General features: G+C 52.7%; 1 protein-coding gene across 1 annotated transcript in view; it reads right to left on the bottom strand.

The window, feature by feature from the left end:
- The window catches only part of CERCAM (cerebral endothelial cell adhesion molecule), a 35,164-nt gene extending 18,819 nt beyond the window's left edge, over positions 1-16,345 (bottom strand). Inside the window, exons 1-4 of the mRNA XM_030920157.1 lie at positions 16,304-16,345; positions 14,675-14,865; positions 11,673-11,796; positions 230-349 (exon numbers count right to left, since the gene is read on the bottom strand). The gene's annotated coding sequence lies outside the window, so the exon portion shown is untranslated. The remainder of the gene's footprint in view (positions 1-229; positions 350-11,672; positions 11,797-14,674; positions 14,866-16,303) is intronic.
- Positions 16,346-22,076: the final 5,731 nt, after the last annotated feature.

Raw genomic sequence — 22,076 nt, 5'->3', positions numbered from 1 at the left:
GGCTTGGAGGCTGACACACAGGAAGAGCTCCGCCCTGGGGCTGGGAAGACAGGACTGGAGGAGAGGGAGGCTCCCCCTCACCCTCCCACCGCTGGGCAGGGCTCCTTTCCTAGGAACACCACGGGGTCTCCCTTCAGCCTTTTCCCGGGCTCAGGGAGGGGAGCTAGGGCTGTGCACACTATCTCCACTGGAAGGGGAGGGCTGGAGATCCACAGAGGAAGGGACTTACCTAGTGCAGGAGCAGCACGTGCACACTGAACCCTGGACTCCTCATCTCTAGCCTAGCTCCAAAACCTCCACCAGGATCCGGTCGCAGCTTCCATTTGAGGCCATTTCTAGGCCAGCGGCCCTGCAATGAGAAGCATACTGGAGAGATGCCAGATTCCTCCTCCCTTGCACGGCAGTCCCCTGTGGGAAGCCACTCCCAGCTCCAGAAGAGGGATTCCCTTTTTAAAGCAAAGCAGTGTTCCCTACTTCACCCACCCCAGTCATTCCACAGCCTCTGCCTGTCCTATTGGTCCAAGGGTGCTATGGTCTGAATGTCCCTGACCCCCAAAACTCACATGTTGAAACCTAATGTTAATGTCAGGGTATTAAGAGGAGGGCCGGCCGGGCGGGGTGGCTCAAGCTTGTAATCCCAGCACTTTGGGAGGCAGAGGTGGGCGGATCACGAGGTCAGGAGGTCAAGACCATCCTGGCTAACACGGCGAAACCCAGTCTCTACTAAAAAATAGAAAAAATTAGCCGGGCGTGGTGACGGGCACCTGTAGTCCCAGCTACTCAGGAGGCTGAGTTGGGAGAATCGTTTGAACCCCGGAGGCAGAGGTTGCAGTGAGCCAAGATCATGCCACTGTACTCCAGCCTGGCGACAGAGCGAGACTCTGTCTCAAAAAGAAAAAGAGGCCTGGGGAGCTTGTCCACAACTTCTGCCACAAGAAGACATACCTAGAAGGCCCCCTGTATGAGGAACAGGTGAATCTGCTGACGCCTTGATCTTGGACCTCCCAACCCCCAGAACTATAAGCAATAAATTTCCTTTATTTTTTGGCGGGGGAGGGGCGTGGGTGTGGAGCGTTCAAGCGATTATCCTGCTTCAGTCTCCCAAGTAGCTGGGATTACAGGCGCATACCACCATGCCTGGCTAATTTTTTGTATTTTTAGTAGAGATGGGTTCTCACTATGTTGGTCAGCCTGGTCTCAAATTCCTGACCTCAGGTAATCCAGCCGCCTCAGTCTCCCAAAGTGCTGGTGTGAGCCACCGCGCCCAGCTGATAAATTTCTGTTGCTTATACATTATGCAGTCTAAGATATGTTGTTATAGGGGGCTTCCAGATTCTTCCCTGGCCTCAAGTCCTCCTCTTCCCCCTAGTCCTCCCATCCTCCCCAGTAGTCCAGCCTGTCACTAACTTTCTTGCCTCCAGGTTTTTCCATCACACCTGCCTGGAAACCCCAATAGCCATCTTGTTTTGGGGTAGGTTGGGGCTACTGCAAACTCAGGGTCTCTACCCTCAGTTGGGCTCTCTCACCCAGCCCAAGAATCCTGTTTCTCTGTGTCCCCTGCCCATTCCCCTCAGGGCATTTCAAATGCCTCCAGTCATTGAGGCACAGTGGCTCATGCCTGTAATCCCAGGACTTTGGGAGGCTGAGATGGGCAGATCACTTGAGGCCAGGAGTTCAAGACCAGCCTAGGAAACACGGTGAAACCCTGTCTCTATTAAAAATACAAAAAAAGGGGCCCAGTGTGGTGGCTCACGCCTGTAATCCCAACACTTTGGGAGGCTGAGGTGGGTGGATCACCTGAGGTCGGGAGCTCAAGACCAGCCTGACCAACATGGAGAAACCCCGTCTCCACTAAAAACACAAAATTAGCCAGGCATGGTGGCGCATGTCTGTAATACCAGCTACTCAGGAGGCTGAGGCAGGAGAATCACTTGAACCCGGGGGGCGAAAGTTGCAGTGAGCCGAGATCACGCCATTGCATTCCAGCCTGGGCAACAAGAGCGAAACTCCATCTCAAAAAATAATAACAATAATACAAAAAGAAATTAGCCAGGTGTGGTGGCACATGCCAGTAACTCCAGCCACTTGGGATTCTGAGGCAGAAGAATCAGTTGAACCTAGGAGGCAGGCATTGCAGTGACCTGAGATCATGCCACTGCACTCCAGTCGGGGTGACAGAGTGAGACTCTGTCTCAAAAAAAAAAAAAAAAAAAAGCCTCCAGTCTTCTCAATCCCTCATTCCACCACTCCTCTCCCCCAGCAAAAATCTCCCTACTACTTTTTGGAGAAAATAGAAGCCATTACCTGGGAACTCTCATTTCCAGCCTCCAAACCTTCCACCTCTTCCCTCAGCCAGCCTCAGGAGGCGCACCCCTCGTCAACAGAATGGCCCCTGTGCAACCGCCTTTGCAAAATTAGAACTCAGGAAATTATGACAGTGAAACAAATCAGACCTAACTGACTCTATCTTGTTTCTAACCCTTAAACTGTCCTTGTTCACTCCTGGGCGTAGGCTGAACTAACTTTGGGAAGCAATTCAGTTCATGGTTTGACTCTGAAACAAAATTTGTAACAGCCCGTTCCCAAAAAGACCCCCCTTCTTGCCTACGGTGCAGTCTGCCTTTGCAGGACTAACAAATTAGCTATAAGATTAGAAATTACAATTTAAGGCCGGGCGCGGTGGCTCAAGCCTGTAATCCCAGCACTTTGGGAGGCCGAGACGGGCGGATCACGAGGTCAGGAGATCGAGAGCATCCTGGCTAACACGGTGAAACCCCATCTCTACTAAAAAATACAAAAAACTAGGCCGGGCGCGGTGGCTCAAGCCTGTAATCCCAGCACTTTGGGAGGCCGAGACGGGCGGATCACGAGGTCAGGAGATCGAGACCATCCTGGCTAACACGGTGAAACCCCATCTCTACTAAAAATACAAAAAACTAGCCGGGCGAGGTGGCGGCGCCTGTAGTCCCAGCTACTCAGGAGGCTGAGGCAGGAGCGTGGCATGAACCCGGGAGGTGGAGCTTGCAGTGAGCTGAGATCTGGCCACTGCACTCCAGCCTGGGTGACAGAGCAAGACTCCGTCTCAAAAAAAAAAAAAAAAAAAAAAATGCAAAAAACTAGCCAGGCGAGGTGGCGGGCGCCTGTAGTCCCAGCTACTTGGGAGGCTGAGGCAGGAGAATGGCGTGAACCTGGGAGGCGGAGCTTGCAGTGAGCTGAGATCCGGCCACTGCACTCCAGCCTGGGCGACAGAGCGAGACTCCGTCTCAAAAAAAAAAAAAAGAAATTACAATTTAAGGGTCATGCAGCCTTTGGATCCTCCTCAAATTGCTCCTGGGGTAATATCACTATTGTAAAACCTAAAGTCAGTGCTTGAGATATTTTGCAGACCCTGCACTCGATGGATCAGCTGACACCACCCAGACCGGTAATCTGGCCCAACCAGTTCTACCATCGCACCCAGGAACAGAAGACATTAAGAACACCTAACTTCCACCTCCTATGATTCCATCTCCAACCTGACCAGTCAGCATTCCCCACTTCCTGACCTCAAGTGATCTGCTCGCCTTGGCCTCCCAAAGTGCTGGGATTATAGGTGTGAGCCACTGTGCCCAGCCACCCACTCCCTCTTTTTGGAAACCTGACATCTCAGCTTCTCGCCTGGATCCAAACTCTTTCTGTCCCAAATGGTACCCCAGTCTTTTCTCCAACTCTGCACCCTGTCCCGTACTCCTCTTCTCTAGGGAACGGTACTTCGGCCCATCTAGTCCCTCAGGCTGGAGACCTGGATGTTGCTGATGAAGAGGCCATGTCTCTCTCCATCCCTGCTCCTGGCCAGGCTGCCTCCTTAGCATCTCCTGCAGGTGGCCAACTCTTCCCTTCTGCACCACCCATTTGCCTGGCTCAGGGTATCAGCGTCCCTCAACCTGGGCCACTGTATCTTCCAGCCCCCATCCCCACCCCATCCTCCCACCACCAGACTCTCTCCCTGGAGACCATTCTGTATGCAGCAGCCCTTTCTTTTATTTTACTTTTTTTTAGCGATAGGGTCTCTTTCTGTCACCAGGCTGGAGTGCAGGGGTGAACTCATCATAGCTCACTGCAGGTGTGAACTCCTGGGCTCAAGTGATCCTCCCACATCAGCCTCCTGAATAGCTGGAACTGCATGAGGCTACAGGCATGCATGCACCACAGGGTCTCACTATGTTGCCTAGGCTAGTTTTTTTTTTTTTTTTGAGTCGGAGTCTCGCTCTGTCGCCCAGGCTGGAGTGCAGTGGCAGGATCGCAGCTCACTGCAAGCTCCGCCTCCCGGGTTTACGCCATTCTCCCGCCTCAGCCTCCCGAGTAGCTGGGACTACAGGCGCCCGCCACCTCGCCCGGCTAGTTTTTTGTATTTTTTAGTAGAGACGGGGTTTCACCGTGTTAGCCAGGATGGTCTCGATCTCCTGACCTCGTGATCCGCCCGTCTCGGCCTCCCAAAGTGCTGGGATTACAGGCTTGAGCCACCGCGCCCGGCCTTTTTTTTTTTTAATGCAGACAGAGTCTCGCTCTGTCACCCAGGCTGGAGTATAGTGTCACGATCTTCCCTCACTGCAACCTCTGCCTCCCAGGTTGAGGTGATTCTCCTGCCTCAGCCTCCCGAATAGCTTGGATTATAGGCGCGCCACCAAGCCTAACTAATTTTTGTTGTTGTATTTTAGTAGAGATGGGGTTTCATCATGTTGCCTAGGCTGGTCTTGAACTCCTGAGCTCAGGCAATTCATCCACCTCAGCTTCCCAAAGTGCTGGGATTACAGGTGTAAGCCACTGCATCCAGCCTAGGCTAGTCTTGAACTCCTGGGCTCAAGTGATCCTCCTGCCTTAGCCTCCCAGTGTTGGGATTACAGGTGTGAGCCACTGTGCCTGGCCTCAGCAGCCCTCCTTTTTTTTTTTTTTTTTTTTTTTTTTTTTATTGAGATAGAGTCTCACTCTGTCACCCGGGCTGGAGTACAGTAGCATGATCATTGCTAACTGCAGCCTCGAACTCCTGGACTCAAGCCATCCTCCTGCCTCATCCTCCTGAGTAGCTGGGACTACAGGTGCATGCCTAATATTTATTTATTTACTTATTTTGTAGTATTTTATTTACTTATTTTGTAGATACAAAATAAGTAAATAATTATTTTACTGATACAGGGATCTCACTATGCTGCCCAGGCTGGTCTTGAACTACTGGACTTAAGCGATCCTCCCACTTCAGCCTCCCAAAGTGCTGGGACTGCAGATGTGAGCTACTGAGCCTGGCCAGCACCCCATTCTAAAATGCCTGACAATAACTCCCTTCAGGGCGGCCACTGCCAGGCACAGAGCTCAACCCCTCAAGGGGCAACAAGGCCCTTCATGGCCTGCCTGCATCTTCTCCACCTCTTCTGGTCTGCAAGTCCTCCCCCTGACCCAACCTTATGCTCCAGCCAAATTGCACAATTTACAGTTTCCAGAATACTCCATGCTTTTGGACTTTCCCACATCCTTTTCTATTTTTTCCCTTGGTCCCGCTGCCTGGACTGGTCTTTACTGGACAGCTTCTACACTCTGGGTCCTATAGTCTCAGCCCAAACTTCCTCTCTCTGCAAAGATTTCCCTGATGCCATGTCTGGGAGACATATCCTACAGGTCATTCTATATGATCCTGTTCATTCAGCAACTATTTCCTGAGTACTTACTACGTGCAGATGGAACGCAAGGGGCTGGGAATACAGAGGTGCACAAAACAGACGCAGTCTCTGTTCCTAGGCTCCTTACATTCTGGTGAGGAGAGACAGATAGGAAACAAGCAAAACAACCAATGAAGAGATAATTTCTTTCTTTTTTTTTTTTTTTTTTTGTTGAGACAGAGTCTCGCTCTGTCGCCCAGGCTGGAGTGCAGTGGCCGGATCTCAGCTCACTGCAAGCTCCGCCTCCCGGGTTGATGCCATTCTCCTGCCTCAGCCTCCCGAGTAGCTGGGACTACAGGCGCCCGCCACCACGCCCGGCAAGTTTTTTTTTTTTGTATTTTTAGTAGAGACGGGGTTTCACCGTTTTCGCCAGGATGGTCTCGATCTCCTGACCTCGTGATCCGCCCGTCTCGGCCTCCCAAAGTGCTGGGATTACAGGCTTGAGCCACCGCGCCCGGCCAAGATAATTTCAAGGAATGGTAAATGCCATGAACAAATTGAAACACGTGATCAATAACTGAGAGTAGGCTGAAGGCAGTGGCTCACACCTGTAATCCCAGCACTTTGGGAAGCCAGGGCAGGCACATTGCTTGAGCTCAGGAGTTTGAGACCAGCCTGGCCAACATGGTGAAACCCTCTCTCTACAAAAAATACAAAAATTGGCCGAGCATGGTGCTGCACACCTGTAGTCCCAGCTACACAGGAGGTTGAGGTGGGAGAATCACTTGAGCCCAGGAGGCAGAGGTTGCAGTGAGCTGAGATTGCACCACTGCACTCCAGCCTGGGCAACAGAGCCAGACACTGGCTAAGAAAGAAGGAAGGAAAGAAAGAAAGAAAGAAAGAAAGAAAGAAAGAAAGAAAGAAAGAAAGAAAGAAAGAAGACAGAGAGAGAACTGAGAGTAGTTGGGAGTAGAGCAACATTCAGACAGAGGGGTCAGGGAAGACGTTTTGAAACAAAAGGAAGAGCTAATCAAGGAGGGATCTGTGGGAAGAGTGTTCCCCGGATGCAGAAACAGGTAGAGCAAAGGCCCTGAGGTGGGAACACGCAAGGTGGCCAGTGTGACTGGAGGAAGGTGAACAAGGGGATATGGTAAGAGGTGAGGTCAAATAGGTGGGAACGGCCAGGTCACCCAGTGCCTTGAAACTATGGTAGGGTTTTGGTTTTGGTTTTGGTTTTGTGTTTGAGAGGGAGTCTCTGTCACCCAGGCTGGAGTGCAGTGGTGCGATCTCAGCTCACTGCAACCTCCACCTCCTGGGTTCAAGCGATTCTCCTGCCCCAGCCTCCCGAGTAACTGGGATTACAGGCATGCGCCACCACACCCGACTAACTTTTGTATTTTTAGTAGAGACGGGGTTTTGCCAGTGTTGGCCAGGCTGGTCTCAAATTCCTGACCTCAGGTGATCTGCCCACCTCAGCCTCCCAAAGTGCTGAGATTACAGGTGTGAGCCACTGCACCTGGCCATGTGGCAGGGTTTTGGATTTTCTTTTTCTTTTTTTTTTTTTTTTTTTTGAGACAGAGTCTCGCTCTGTCACCCAGGCTGGAGTGCAATGGCGAGGTCTCAGCTCACTGCAACCTCCGCCTCCCGGGTTCAAGCAGTTCTCCTGCCTCAGCCTCCAGAGTAGTTGCGATTACAGGCGCCTGCCACCGTGTCCGGCTAATTTTTGTATTTTTAGTAGAGACGGGGTTTCACCATCTTGGCCAGGCTGGTCTTGAACTCCTGACCTCGTGATCCACCCACCTCGGCCTCCAAAATACAAAAATTAGCTGGGCATGATGATGCGTGCCTGTAATCCCAGCTACTCGGGAGGCTGAGGCAGGAGAATTTCTGGGACCGGGACCCAGGAGGCAGAGGTTGCAGTGAGCTGAGATCGCGTCACTGCACTCCAGCCTGGGCTACAGAGCAAGACTCCATCTCAAAAAAAAAAATAAATAAATAAAAATAAAATTTAAAAAAGCCTGGGCGCGGTGGCTCACGCCTGTAATCCCAGCACTTTGGGAGGCTGGGGCGGGTGGATCACCTGAGGTTGGGAGTTCGAGAGCAGCCTGGCCAACATGGAGAAACCCTGTCTCTACGGAAAAATACAAAATTAGCCAGGCGTGTTTGCAGGTGCCTGTAATCCCAGCTACTCGGGAGGCTGAGGCAGGAGAATCGCTTGAACCCAGGAGGCAGAGGTTGCAGTGAGCCGAGATTGTGCCATTGCACTCCAGCCTGGGCAACAAAAGCAAATCTCTGTCTCAAAAACAGAAAAAAAGTGCTGTCCTGTGGAGCCTAAGACCTCATTAGCTGGGTCATGCCTGGAAAAAAATGATTGCTTGGGCGCATCTGGCTGAGCCAGATCCGGATCCTATGGGGCTGACACATGGGGGGGCTGCTGGTTTCTGCCTGCAGCATCCTCACCCACTTCAGCCATTGTAGTTCTGACCAAATCCAGGTGGTGGCGCCAGCACCTCAGGCTTGACTCTGGCTTCCCGGAGTAGAGACCCTGCAAGAACTGTCCCCCTCGCCAGTGCCTTCTTCCCTCTGGGAGCCTCAGTTCCAAGGCCTGCCTGCTCCTAGTAAAGGCTTTGTAGCATGGCTTACAGGGAGAGGGGAGCCGAGGCTGGCAGACTCAAACTGGGGGCCAACCCCTACTCCTGGAGGTTGGGGAGGTGGGCTACAAGAGCCCCTCTGGGCCAAAGAGAAACTAGGGGTATCAGGCCACTGGGAGTTGGGGGTCAGGAACCCGGGTAGGCTGCTCTGGTTCAGTGGACTCTGGCCACACCCCCATTAACCCTCTGCGTACCCTGCCCCACCTCATTTGAGGTCCCAGGTGCTGCTTCCTTGCCAATGGGTAGGGGCAGCCTGGGGGTGCCCCAGGGCCCAGGTAGGGCCCGCGGATTGGGAGTCCTCATGGCCTGGCAGCCAAACAGGCTTGAAATGGGGACCCAAAGCAGAGAGGATGCTTGGATGCTCTTACCAGCTGCCAGCTTCACGTCTCCTGAGTTGGGGGATCTCTGGTCCCCTGTCCTGCTTTGTGGCCAAGGGAGCCCAGGATCCTGGCCAGAGGGTGGGCCTGCGCCCCACTCCTGGTTCTGGGTGCAGCTCGGCAGATGGGAATCCAGGAGCTCAGCTTGGGCACCCTCCCCACCTCCGGCCCCAAGCCCGGTTCCCAGAGGACCCAGGGCTGAGCAGAGTCTTGTCCCCAAGATCCTCCCCTGCCCCTCATCTTTCCTATTTGAGGGAAGACTGAGACCCTCAAAGTCCAGCTGGAGGCATCCCTGCCCATTCTGCTTGGACTTAGCACACCCTGGTCTCTGCTCTAGGAATCTGCCCTCGACCCCCCCATTCTGGGGGTCCACCCAACACCCACACACACTTCCACAGACCACCCTCTCTCTCCCTTTTGGCCATGCCCTCCTCTCCCAGGATCCCAGATGTGCAGCTGTCCTCCTCTGAGGCTCTGCCTCTGTTCTCAGGAGGCTGGGGCCAGGCCAGCTGTTTTCTCTGGGCAGCCAGCTGTTTTGCCCATCAGGAAGCAGTCCTGGCTCCTCTGCTAAAATCGTTGCTGTGGCTGCAGCGTGGCAGCCCTACTGAGCCAGGTCCTGGGAGCTGTTAACTCCTCTGGGCCCAGGCAGCCCCTTCCCTCTCTCAGCCCTGATCCCTTCTGCCTCCCCCTGACCCACAGAACTAGCCCATCTCGGGACTTCTAGAGACCCCAAGAAAACCAAGTTTTGCTATCCCCACCCCCTTCAACAACTCCTAACCCCCGCCCTGCTCCACAGAGCCTTGTCCTCAGGTGAACCCAGCAGGAAGCTCAAAGGGATAAATGTTAACCTTATTCAGAATAATAATAATAGCTATCATTAACCGTTTGCTGTGTGCCAGGCATCTGCTAAGTGCTTTTTCTTGGGATGGGCAACAGAGTCTCACTCTGTCACCCAGGCTGGAGTGCAATGGCATGATCTCGGCTCACTGCAGCCTCTGCCTCCCAGGTTCAAGTGATTCTCCTGCCTCAGCCTCCAGAGTAGCTGGGATTACAGGCATCTGCCACCACACCCAGTTGATTTTTGTATTTTTAGTGGAGTTGGGGTTTCGCCATGTTGGTCAGGCTGGTCTCCAACTCCTGACCTCAGGTGATGTACCTGCCTCAGCCTCCCAAAGTGCTGGGATTACAGGTGTGAGCCACCGCACCCAGCCTGCTAAGTGCTTTAAATGTATTATCTAACTTGATTTTCGCAACAACCCTGTGAAGTCAGGAATTCTTTTTGAGACGGATTCTGTTGCTGTGTCACCTAGGCTGGAGTGCAGTGGTACTATCTTGACTCACTGCAACCTCTGCCTCCCCGGTTCAAGCAATTCGCCTGCCTCAGTTTCCCAGCTTGTAGCTGGGACGACAAGCACGTGTCACCATGCCCAGCTAATTTTTGTATTTTTAGTAGAGACAAGGTTTCACCATTTCACCATGTTGACCAGGCTGGTTTTGAACTCTTGACCTCAAGTGATCTGCCCGCCTTGGCCTCCTGAAATGCTGGGATTATAGGCATGAGCCACCATGCCTGGCCAGTTGGGAATATTTTTACTTTACAGAATAGGAAACTGGGAAACTGAGGCACAGATAATCTAAATAAATCACTTGCCCAAGCTCATCCAGAGTTGGGGTTTGGGGTTTGAAACCAAGTCTGCCTGTCTCACTCTGGCCAGCCCTGGTGGCTCTGGAACTGCTGTTGGTGTTACTGTTTAAGTTCCCCGGAGCTTTTGCCCCAGGCTTTCTCTCCCTGTCCTCAGTTGCCCCACCTGTAGAATGGGGACACTCTAGCATGGAGTTACCACCACCAGTTCCAAGTCTGGAGCTGTGTCAGCTTCTGTGCTCGATTCTTTCCAAGTATTCATTAGTGAATTACTCCTCCTGGTGGTTACGGTCGGCCTGGGCTAGAATCCTAGCTCTGCTGCCTCCAGACTGCTGGCTTTGGACAAGTGACTGGACCTCTCAGAGTCTACCAGTCTCCAAAGCTGGAAAATGGAGACAGGAACAATGCGTCTGCATCTCTGATTTTGTTATGGAAAGGTTGAGATGATGCAAGTAAAGTGATTAGCCCAGGACCGGACCCAGAGGTAGTAGGTGGGAAATGCTCCCTGTTACTATTCTATTTAACCACAATGGTCAAGGACAGGGTCCGAGTGGCCCATCCACCATGGCGTGCCCCCATGCTCAGCTCAGAGCTGGTACGTAGGAGGGCTCTGTCATTACCTGTGAATGAATGAACCTGGTCTATGGTCCCCACATGGGGAAAGCAGGCTGGGAGAGGGCCATACTTGTCCAAGATCACAGTCACCGGGTGGCGCTGGGATTCAGCCCTGTCTGTGAGTCTGCCAAGACCCCCTGGTCCAACTCCTGTATCCCTAGGGCCTTCTCTCTTGAGGCCAGGACCTGGACTAGGGAGGGGACAGGGGAACAGGGACAATCCCATGGCTAAGTAAGACAACCCAGAAGGTGACTTGGCTGTGGCTGGGTGGGATCTCAGGGTCTGGGAGCGACCCCTCAGGATGCAGTGACCCGTGCTCTCCCTTTTTGTCCCCTCCCCCCTGCCCACCATGGGTCAGTTCCCTGGTCCCAGCCTAGACATCTGGAACTGGGGCAGACAAAGGGCTGCGGGAAGGGACAATAAGCTTCTGTCCATTTTCAGATGTCGGGCCGGGCCTGGCCAGGGCTGGGGGCCGGAGCCCCGGCGAGGCGGTGCCAGGCCCCCCGCGGGCAGCGGACAATGTTGGCAGTGATGGAGAGGAGGCATTTCAAAGCGTTTTGTTCCCGCTGACCCCCTCCCCCCCAACATCTCGCCCCAGCTCGGGGCGAGGCCCCATCCCCACCCCCAGCCACCCAGGCCTCTGCTCTGGGCGGCTTGGGGACCAGCCACATTCTTGACCTCAGGGGAAAAGTTTAGACTCTTTGCGCCCTGGGCAACAATAACAGTGTCACAGAACTGATTTAGGAGCAGCACTTACCATCACAAAGCGGCAGACAAAGAGCCGGGCTGAGAACGCGCCGGGCTGCAGCAACTCCTCCACCAACCACGGCTCACTTCTCTCCAGGCTCTGCCAGGCAGGACTGGGTGCCAGGCCCCACACCCTAGGCACACCAGGGGAGGACTTGAGGTGAGCAGTGGTCAAGAAGAGACAGGGAAAACCAACTGGGAATGTGGAGGCCTGAGAGCTGTTCCTGCTCCACCACCAATTTGCTACGTGACCCTGAGCAAGTCCTTCCCCACTGTGGGCCTCAGTTTCCCTATCTGTAATAGAAAGGCTAAACTACAAGGCCAAAAGCACCAGGCTCTGATCTTGCAGGCAGAAGGGTTTCAATGAGATTGATGATAGTGGTGATGGTAGTGCTGCCAAGCCCCCTCCTCCAACTCCTGTACCCCTAGGGCCTTCTCTCTTGAGGCCGGAACCTGGACTAGGGAGGAGACAGGGGAACAGGGACAATCCCATGGCTAAGTAAGACAACCCAGAAGGTGACTTGGCTATGGCTGGGTGGGATCTCAAGGTCTGGGAACGACCCCTCAGGATGCAGTGAGAAGTAAGGATGCAGTGAGAAGTAAGGATGCAGTGAAAAGTATTTGCCACTTGGTCCTGGGCACTTCACAGGTGCCAGGCACGGTGCTTACTAAGCCCTTTCAGACCTTCATATCCTTTTATCATGTAAACTTTCTCAGACTCACAAAGCAGATGTATAATTAGCTCCACTTTACAGTTGATAAGCTAAGGTTCAGAGAAGTTGAATCATTTGTCCAGCGCCACACAACCTGGAGGTTGTGGAGCCAGGACTCAAGGCGGAGCTGCTTCCTTCCTGAAATTATACTCCAGTGGGAAGGAGAGAGGAACAACGAGGCAGCTGGACATGGTGAGTTCTGGCTGGGAGGGCCTCCCCTCCCAGCCAGAAGGCTATGAATAAAGAAATGTCTGCTCATCCCCAGGGGAAATTCCACCCTTGGAGCAGGTGCCTTTATTTTTTTTTGAGACAGAGTCTCGCTCTGTCACCCAGGCTGGAGTGCAGTGGTGTGATCTCGGCTCACTGCAACCTCCGGCTCCTGGGTTCAAGCAATTCTCCTGCCTCAGCCTCCTGAGTAACTGGAACTACAGGCGCCCACCACCACACCTAGTTAAGTTTTTTCTTTTCTTTTTTCTTTCTTTCTTTTTTTTTTTTTTTTTGAGATGGAGTCTCCCTCTGTCGCCCAGGCGGGAGTGTAGTGGCGTGATCTCGGTTCACTGCACGCTCTGCTTCCCAGGTTCGCACCATTCTCCTGCCTCAGCCTCCTGAGTCACTGGGACTACAGGTGCCCGCCACCATGCCCGGCTAATTTTTTTGTATTTTTAGTAGAGATGGGGTTTCACTGTGTTAGGCAGGATAGTCTCGATCTCCTGACCTCGAGATCTGCCCGCTTGGCCTCCCAAAGTGCTGGGATTACAGGTGTGAGCCACCATGTCCCGCACGCCTGGCTAATTTTTGTATTTTTTGTAGAGACGGGCTTTTACCATATTGGCCAGGCTGGTCTACCAACTCCTGACCTTGTGATCCACCCGCCTCCAGCCTTCCAAAGTGCTGGTATTACAGGCGGGAGCCACCGCCCCCGGCCGCAGTTGCCTTTAAAAACGAGGTTGGACCAGCGTGGTGGCTCCCACCTGTAATCCCAGCAATTTGGGAGGCTGAGGTGAGTGGATCACTTAAGCCCAGGAGTTTGAGACCAGCCTGGGCAACATGGCAAAACTCCATCTCTACAAAAAATACAAAAATCAGCCAAGCTTGGTGGCCATGCACTCCAGCCCGGGCGACAGTGAGACCGTGTCTCAAAAAATAAAAATAAAGTAAAAAAAAAAAAAAAAAGCTTGATTGATCCTTATCTGTGAGCAGAGGTGGGCCTGGGTGGACACCTAGATGCAGGGGATTGAATGCAATGACCTCCAGTGGAGGCCCCCTAGGAATCAGAGGCACTATGGAAGAACATTTATGGGATCGGGCTCTGCAGCCAAGTTATGGGCTTGAATCCCAGCTCTTTTTCTCGCAGTGTGTCCCCAGATGAGTCACTTCAACGCTTGGTGTCTCAGTTTTCCAATCTGTGACACTGACTCCACATTGCAGGAATGTGGTGACCATTCAAGCAAGGTACGTGGACGACCTCAGAACAGAGCCTGACCCGGTGAGGAAGGCCTGTTTCTACTCGGCAGGGTCCCCCCAGCCGGATCCCACCTCAAAGCAGGCACCACTGGGGTGCTGTGGTATGCAGTCAGCTGCTGACCTTGCTTTTTGGGAAGTGGTTGGGCTTTGAAGACAACATGCGGGACTATGGTTAGACACCAAGAGCAAAGGGGTCCCCATTCTCTGGGGGATGTAAGGCAACCATGGCTTCCTAAGGTTAACCACGGCTAACCCTCTCTGAGCTCACTCCAAAGGTCTTTTAGAATCCAAAGTGTTAAAAGAAAGCCATTACAGGAGCCTCTGTGATCTCACAAATCTAATCAGGAAGTTGGCTAGGCTGGGTGCGGTAGGTCAGGCCTATAATCACAGCACTTAGGGAGGCTGAGGTGGGAGGATTGCTGGAGCCCAGGACTTCAAGGCCAGCCTGGGCAATATAGTGAGATCTTATCATTTTTTTAAAAATATAAAGATATATTCCATACAAGAGATACCTTATCTTTTAAAACAGAAATTAAAAAATCATACAAATAAAAATAAAACACAAAAAGGTGGCTGGGAATCCGGGTGTCCTATACCCTGGACTCCAGCCCCTCTTGCCTCCTCACATGCCCAGCCCTCTCCTCCAGCTTCTCTAACCATCCCGTCAGTTCCCCTCACCCAGCCACCAGTGACACAGACAGAGGGTGAGACAGTCACAACAGAAAATGCCACAGAACCATGAGGACTCACGGAGATTGTGGGGGTCTCGGGGAGCCCCAACGTGGACAACCTCTCCCTCCCTCACTGCCTGGCTGTGGGCCAGAGGAGCACTCACCCGGGCAGAGCCTCTTGGGGTTACTCCTCAGCCCAGGAGGTGGATGGCACTGCTGGGGCGTCTCTGGCATAAGGTGACTCCCACCCAGCTCCTGCTGCTGAGAAGGGCTGGTCAGGCGGGGCCCTCAGGTGCCAGACCGCCCTTCCCGGGCACAGATTTTCCTGGCATCTTCTGGGCAGGAAGGGCACTGGCTGGGGGTTGGGCAGAGGAGCAGGGAAAGATTTGAGCAAAGGTGTCTCACAGAGGGCTTGCCCCAAACCTTCACCCCACTCTCCTTCTGGACACTGTAGGCCAAGGGTCCAGGGAGTCAGGGAGCCTCAGGAGTGGGGAGAGGTCTGATCAAGGAGGCTGAGAGGAACCCAGGCCCCTGCCCCTCCCCACTCCCATCCACTGCCAGCAGGGCCCACACGGAGGTGTTTGCTTTTCCTGCCTCTACACTGACTCTATTCAGAGTGGCCGATCCCCACCCCCGGCCGACGTCCAGCAAGCCAGGGCACCAGGGAGCGAGATCACGGCCCCCGCCTCCCCCTCCACAACCCTTCCTGCCCTCTTCACTGCAGGGGATACCTCAGCCACAAGGGCTTCCTAGTTTCATGGGCGACTGGGTCATGGGGGGCAGGCAGGAGGAGAGAAAGAGGGAAACCAAGTGGAGAAGAGGCTGGTGGGAAGGAGCCGAGGAGAGGGACGCAGAGGAGAGGGCTCCTGATGGAGGAGGTCCAGGCAGAGATGGGGCAGGGACGGGATGGGGTAGCCACAGAGCACAGCACTGTCTAGGAGGCAGGCAGGGCCGTCTCTAACTGGTCCAGGGCCTCACAGCCTGGCTCTGCACCGGTCACAGCCAGCAGGGCCTGGAGTGGACACTGAGGATGGGAGCTCCTGGCGCCCACCTGAAAACCAGCCTCCTCCTCATTCCTGGAACAGGGGCCCAGGCAGGGCTGTGACCTGGTCTGGGGCCAGGGGAAGGAGGAGGGTGAAAAGTTTCCCCAAGTCAGAAGGCCATGGGGGAGGTATCTCAGGGGGTCCTGCTCTTTGCTGTCTCTGACTGTCACGTTGGTACATAAAGGGGGTAGAAAGGTCAGATGCGGCCTTTCAGGCCCGTGGGAAAAACTCTGCCCATTTCCCTAATCCATATTTATTGGTGTGAGACACTGGAGAGGGAGGAAGCCCGCCGCCCCCACCCGCCGCCCCAGCCAGGCCAGGTTAGCACTAAGAACAGGCTCCATGTCACCCAAATCCTACTCTTTGTCTCCAGATTGGCTCCAGAGTCCTCCCCCATCCCTCCTCCCCTTGGTCCCCCCCACCCAACCTCCTTTGGGGTTGCCAAGCAACCATGGAAGGGTAGCTGAGATATTTTCTTTATTACAAGCAAAAGCAAGACAGCATCATGGCCCCAGGAGCGGAGCAGGGTGGGGGCTGAGGGAGAGGGCGTCCTGTGCTCCGGGGGGACTCAGCCACCTCTGCTTGTTTTGAGAGTGAGCAGTGGGGAGACAGGGCCCCAGAGCCCAAGAGAAGGAGAGAGATGGAAGACAGTGTTGGTGAAGGGGTGGGTGAAGTGTGTAGACACTGGTCCACTCTACACAATGCTAAAAGATGGGGTGGTGCCATGAGACCCAGGCCCAAGTCTCTCACCTGCCACCCACCAGCTGTGCCATCTGCAACCAAGTCACTTCCCTTCTCTGGGCCTGTTTCCTCCTTGATAAAATGGGAATAACAACATGTATTATCTCATTTAATCCTCACAAAAGACCCAGGAGATGTTTATTTTTCCTATTTTACTGGTTAGGAAGTTGAGGTTGGGAGGCATGAAGTCATAAGCCAAGCAGGTAAATGGCAGAGGTGGAATTCCTGACCCCATCTTTCTTTTTATCTCTTTTTTTTTTTTTTGAGATGGAGTCTGGCTCTGTCACCCAGGCTGGAGTGCAGTGGCACAATCTCAGTTTACTGCAACCTCCGTCTCGCGGGTTCACACCATTCTCCTGCCTCAGCCTCCAGAGTAGCTGGGACGACAGGCGCCCACCACCACGCCCAGCTAATTGTTTGTATTTTTAGTAGAGATGAGGTTTCACCGTGTTAGCCAGGATGGTGTCGATCTCCTGACCTCATGATCCACCCAGCTTGGCCAGTGCTGGGATTACAGGCGTGAGCCACCGTGCCCGGCCTTTCTCTTTTTTTTTCATAACAGCATTACTGAGATGTAATTCACATGCCATGCAATTTGCCTACCTAAAGTGTATCATTCAACAGCTTTTAGTATATTCAATAATTGTGCAACCATCACAACAAGCCATTTTATATTTTCATTATTTTGAAAAGAAAACCCATACTCAGGCCGGGTACGGTGGCTCACACATGTAATTCCAGCACTTTTGGGAGGCCAAGGCGGGCTGATCACCTGAGGTTAAGAATTCAAGATCAGCCTGGGCAACATGGTGAAACTACATCTCTACTAGAAAAATACAAAAATTAGCAGGGCGTGGTGGCGGGCGCTTGTAATCCCAGTTACTTGGGAGGCTGGGGCAGGGAGAATTGTTTGAACCCGGGAGGTGGAGGTTACAGTGAGCCGAGATTGCACCACTGCACTCCAGCCTGGGTGACAGAGTAAGACTCCATCAAAGGAAGGAAGGAAGGAAGGAAGGGAGGGAGGGAGGGAGGGAGGGAGGGAGGCCCATACTCATTAACCATCATTCCCAATTTCTCCCCAACTGTCCTTCTCCCCAGCCCTAGGCAACCACTAATCTGCTTTCTGTCTCATTAGATTTGCCTATTCTGGATATTTCATATAAATGGAATTATACAGTATGTCTGAGTCCCAACTATTATTATTTTTTAGACAGGGTTTCTAAATGGAGTGGAGTGGAGTGCAGTGGCACACTCATGGCTCACTGCAGCCTCAACCTCCTAGGCTCAAGTAATTCTTCTGCCTCAGCCTCCCAAGCAGCTGGGACTACAGGCACCCATCACCATGCCCGACTAATTTTTTTTTTTTTTGTAGAGATGGGTTCCCACTATGTTGTCCAGGATGGTCTTGAACTCCCGTGAGTCCCAACTCTTTAACTTCCAATGGTTCCTACTTCACTGGGTACTGGGGCAATAGAGTAAGAGGGGTGAGGTGGTGAAGTATTGAAGAATGTGGGCTTTGCAGATAGACAGACTTAGGTCTAAAACAAACCTAGGACCTGGCGCGGTGGTTCATGCCTGTAATCCCAGCACTTCGGGAGGCTGAGGTGGGCAGATCACCTGAGGTCAGGAGCTCAAGACCAGCCTGACCAACATGGAGAAACCTCATCTCTACTAAAAATACAAAATTAGTTGGGCGTGGTGGCACATGCCTGTAATCCCAGCTACTTGGGAGGTTGAGGCAGGAGAATTGTTTGAACCTGGGAGGTGGAGGTTGCGGTGAGCTGAGATCATGCCATTGCACTCCAGCCTGGGCAACAAGAGCGAAACTCCATCTCAAAAAAAAAAAAAAAAACCAACCCAGCTCTTGGCAGGGCATGGTGGCTCACAACTACAACCCCAACACTTTGGGAAGCAGAGGTGGGAAGATCACTTGAGCCTAGGAGTTTAGGACCAGTCTAGGCAACATAGGAAGACCTCATCTCTCTTTCTTTCTTTCTTTCTTTTTTTCTGAGATGGAGTCTTGCTCTGTCGCTCAGGCTGGAGTGCAGTGGTGTAATCTTGGCTCACTGCAAGCTCTGCCTCCCAGGTTCACGCCATTCTCCTGCCTCAGCCTCCCGAGTAGCTGGGACTACAGGCGCCTGCCACCACGCCTGGCTAATTTTTTTGTATTTTTAGTAGAGACAGGGTTTCATTGTGTTAGCCAGGAAGGATCTCTCTTTCTTTTTAGACAGGGTCTCACTCTGTCGCCCAGGCTGCAATGCAGTGACGAGATCTACGCTCATTGCAACCTCCACTTCCTGGGTTCAAGCAATTCTCCCACCTCAGCCACCAGAGTAGCTGGGATTATGGGTGCCCACCCACACACCCAGTTATTTTTTGTATTTTTTTGTAGAAACAGGGTTTCACCATGTTGGCCACACTGGTCTTGAACTCCTGAGCTCAAGCAATCTGCCTGCCTCGGCCTCCCAAAGTGATGGGATTACAGGCATGAGCCACCGTGCCTGGCCTGGGACCCCGTCTCTATTAAAAATAATAATAATTAATTGACGCTGGGCGCAGCGGCTCATGCCTGTAATCCCAGCACTTTGGAAGGCTGAGGCAGGGGGATCACCTGAGGTCAGGAGTTCTAGACTAGCCTGACCAACATAGCGAAACCCCGTCTCTACTGAAAATATAAAATTAGCTGGGCGTGGTGGCATATGCCCGTAATCCTAGCTACTTGGGAGGCTGAGGCACCCAGGAGGCAGAGGTTGCAGTGAGCCGAGATCACGCCGCTGCACTCTAGCCTGGGCAAGAAGAGAAAAATTCCATCTCAAAAAAATAAATAAATAAAATAAAAAGAAGATTAATTGAAATCAATACAACCTATCTCTGTCATTCAGGAGCTGTGTAACTGGGGGAAGTTGCTTCCTCTCTCTTGGCCTCAGGTTCCTACTGGGTAAAATATGGAGAGTGACAGCATTTCTCTCAAGGGCTGTAGTGATGCATGTCAAGTGCTTAGCCCAGTGCTCAGTGCTTAGTATATGGTAGTTGCTAACTAGATTACAATGGTCCATGTATCTGCCTATTTATTCCTCAACCCAGGTATTTAATAAAACTTAGCACCGGCCGGGCGCGGTGGCTCAAGCCTGTAATCCCAGCACTTTGGGAGGCCGAGACGGGTGGATCACGAGGTCAGGAGATCGAGACCATCCTGGCTAACACGGTGAAACCCCATCTCTACTAAAAAGTACAAAAAACTAGCCGGGCGAGGTGGCGGGCGCCTGTAGTCCCAGCTACTCCGGAGGCTGAGACAGGAGAATGGCGTGAACCCGGGAGGCGGAGCTTGCAGTGAGCTGAGATCCAGCCACCGCACTCCAGCCTGGGCGACAGAGCGAGACTCCGTCTCAAAAAAAAAAAAAAAAAAACCTTAGCACCTTCCAGCCGGGCGTGGTGGCTCACGCCTGTAATCCCAGCACTTTGGGAGGCCAAGGCAGGTGGATCATGAGGTCAGGAGATTGAGACCATCCTGGCTAACACAATGAAACCCTGTCTCTACTAAAAGTACAAAAAATTAGCCAGGTGTGGTGGTGGGCGCCTATTGTCCCAGCCACTCGGGAGATAGGCAGGAGAATGGCGTGAACCCAGGAGGCGGAGCTTGCAGTGAGCCGAGATCGCGCCACTGCACTCCAGCCTGGGTGACAGAGTGAGACTCCATCTCAAAAAAAAAAAAAAAAGAAAAAGAAAAGAAAAAAGAAAAAAAAAAGGAAAACAAAAACTTAGCACCTTCCAGCCAGCCGTGGTGACTCATGCCTGTAATCCCAGCACTTTGGGAGGCCGAGGTGGGAGCATCACCTGAGGTCAGGAGTTTGAGACCAGCCTGGCCAACATGGTGAAACCGTGTCTCTCTTAAAAATACAAAAATTAGCTGGCTGTGGTGGCAGGCGACTGTAGTCCCAGCTACTCAGGAGGCTGAGGCAGGACAATTGCTTGAACCCGGGAGACGGAGACTGCAGTGAGCCGAGATCGCGCCACTGCACTCCAGCCTGGGCGTCAAGAATGAGACTTCATCCAAAAAAAAAAAAACCCAAAAACTTAGCACCTTCCAAGGGGCAGGCATTGTTCTAGGTGCTGGGGATATAGTAATGAACAGGACATGATCCCTCATAGTGCTTCTGCTTTAGTAGGGTGACAAACAAGACAGCCGGTAACTATGATACTTTCAGGGAGTGATCTAGTCAGGGAAGATATCAACACAGCACGATGGGCTGAAGCGTGCCGGGCAGGTGCATGTTTTAACCTGGAAGACTCCCCTGCCCTGCCTTCACTCACTTCATAGAGAGGAACATCTGTAAGCTGAAACATGGTAGGCAGGGTGGAGGGGTTCTTAGGATCCCCTCTGAGTGGGGACAGATGGCCTAGCTCTGGCATCTTCTGAGACTGGAGTGAGTCAGGTTATCAGTTCATTTCTAGAGGTAGGACACCTGGCCAGTCACCATGTAAGACCACTGGCCAGTCTTAGAGAATTCTCTTTGTATAAATGGGTCTGGCCACTGGAGCCCAGAGTGGGCAAGGGCCTGGCCTGTGGAGACACACCAAATAGCAATAGGGCTCTTTCCTCTATCCCAGGCTGCCGGCCAAGTCACGGTGAAACCTGGATTGACAGAAACACTTGGGGACAGGACTCTAAGGACAGAACGATCTGGCACCGAGGTGGAGGCGGTCACCACAGCTGTTCCCTGGGCACCTGTCTGCATGCTCTGGTTCCTGGGCTTGCCTTCGAAGTGCAGAACTGAGGCTGCTGCGTGATGGAAGCCCCTCCCAGCCCCCTTCAATGAGCCCCACCCACAGCAATACCTCAAGTGCCACACCTAGAACCTCAGCTGATTGGCTGTAAACATCCATGTACCCACTGTCAATTCCTTATTAATTTCATCTTTCACTCCATTGTCCCAAAGTCTGCTTTTTCATGCATCTGTTTCCATCTAACCATTCATTTAATTCTTACTTCAATAAAGCATTCATCAATTCATCCATTCATTCATTCATCATTCGTTCAACAGATGTTTACTAAGCATGTCCTTTGTGCTGAGCATGATGTTTGGTCAAATCCTTGGTAAAGGCCGGGCGCGGTGGCTCAGGCCTGTAATCCCAATATTTTGGGAGGCTGAGGAGGATCACCTGAGGTCAGGAGTTTGAGACCAGCTGGCCAACATGGCAAAACTCTGTCTCTACTAAAAGTACAAAAATTAGCCAGGCGCCGGGCGCGGTGGCTCAAGCCTGTAATCCCAGCACTTTGGGAGGCCGAGACGGGCGGATCCCGAGGTCAGGAGATTGAGACCATCCTGGCTAATACGGTGAAACCCCGTCTCTACTAAAAAATACAAAAAACTAGCCGGGCGGCGAGGCGGGCGCCTGTAGTCCCAGCTACTCGGGAGGCTGAGACAGGAGAATGGTGTGAACCCGGGAGGCGGAGTTTGCAGTGAGCTGAGAGCCGGCCACTGCACTCCAGCCTGGGCGGCAGAGCAAGACTCCGTCTCAAAAAAAAAAAAAAAAAAAAAATTAGCCAGGCATGGTGATGGGCCCCTGTAGTCCCAACTACTTGGGAGGCTGAGGCAGGGAGAATCGCTTGAACCTGGGAGGTGGAGGTTGCACTGAGCCAAGATTTTGCCACTGCACTTCAGCCTGGGTGACAGAGTGAGACTCCATAACCAAAAAAAAAAAAAAAAAAAAAAAAAAAAAAAAATCCTTGGTAAAATGCCAGGACAGGCCAGGCATGATGGCTCATGCCTGTAATCCCAGC

This window comes from Rhinopithecus roxellana, chromosome 16 (genome assembly GCF_007565055.1).
Source record: "Rhinopithecus roxellana isolate Shanxi Qingling chromosome 16, ASM756505v1, whole genome shotgun sequence".
NCBI classification, from domain to species: Eukaryota; Metazoa; Chordata; class Mammalia; order Primates; family Cercopithecidae; genus Rhinopithecus; species Rhinopithecus roxellana.
Note: the sequence above shows the minus strand (reverse complement) of the source record. Positions and strands in the feature narration are given on the sequence as shown.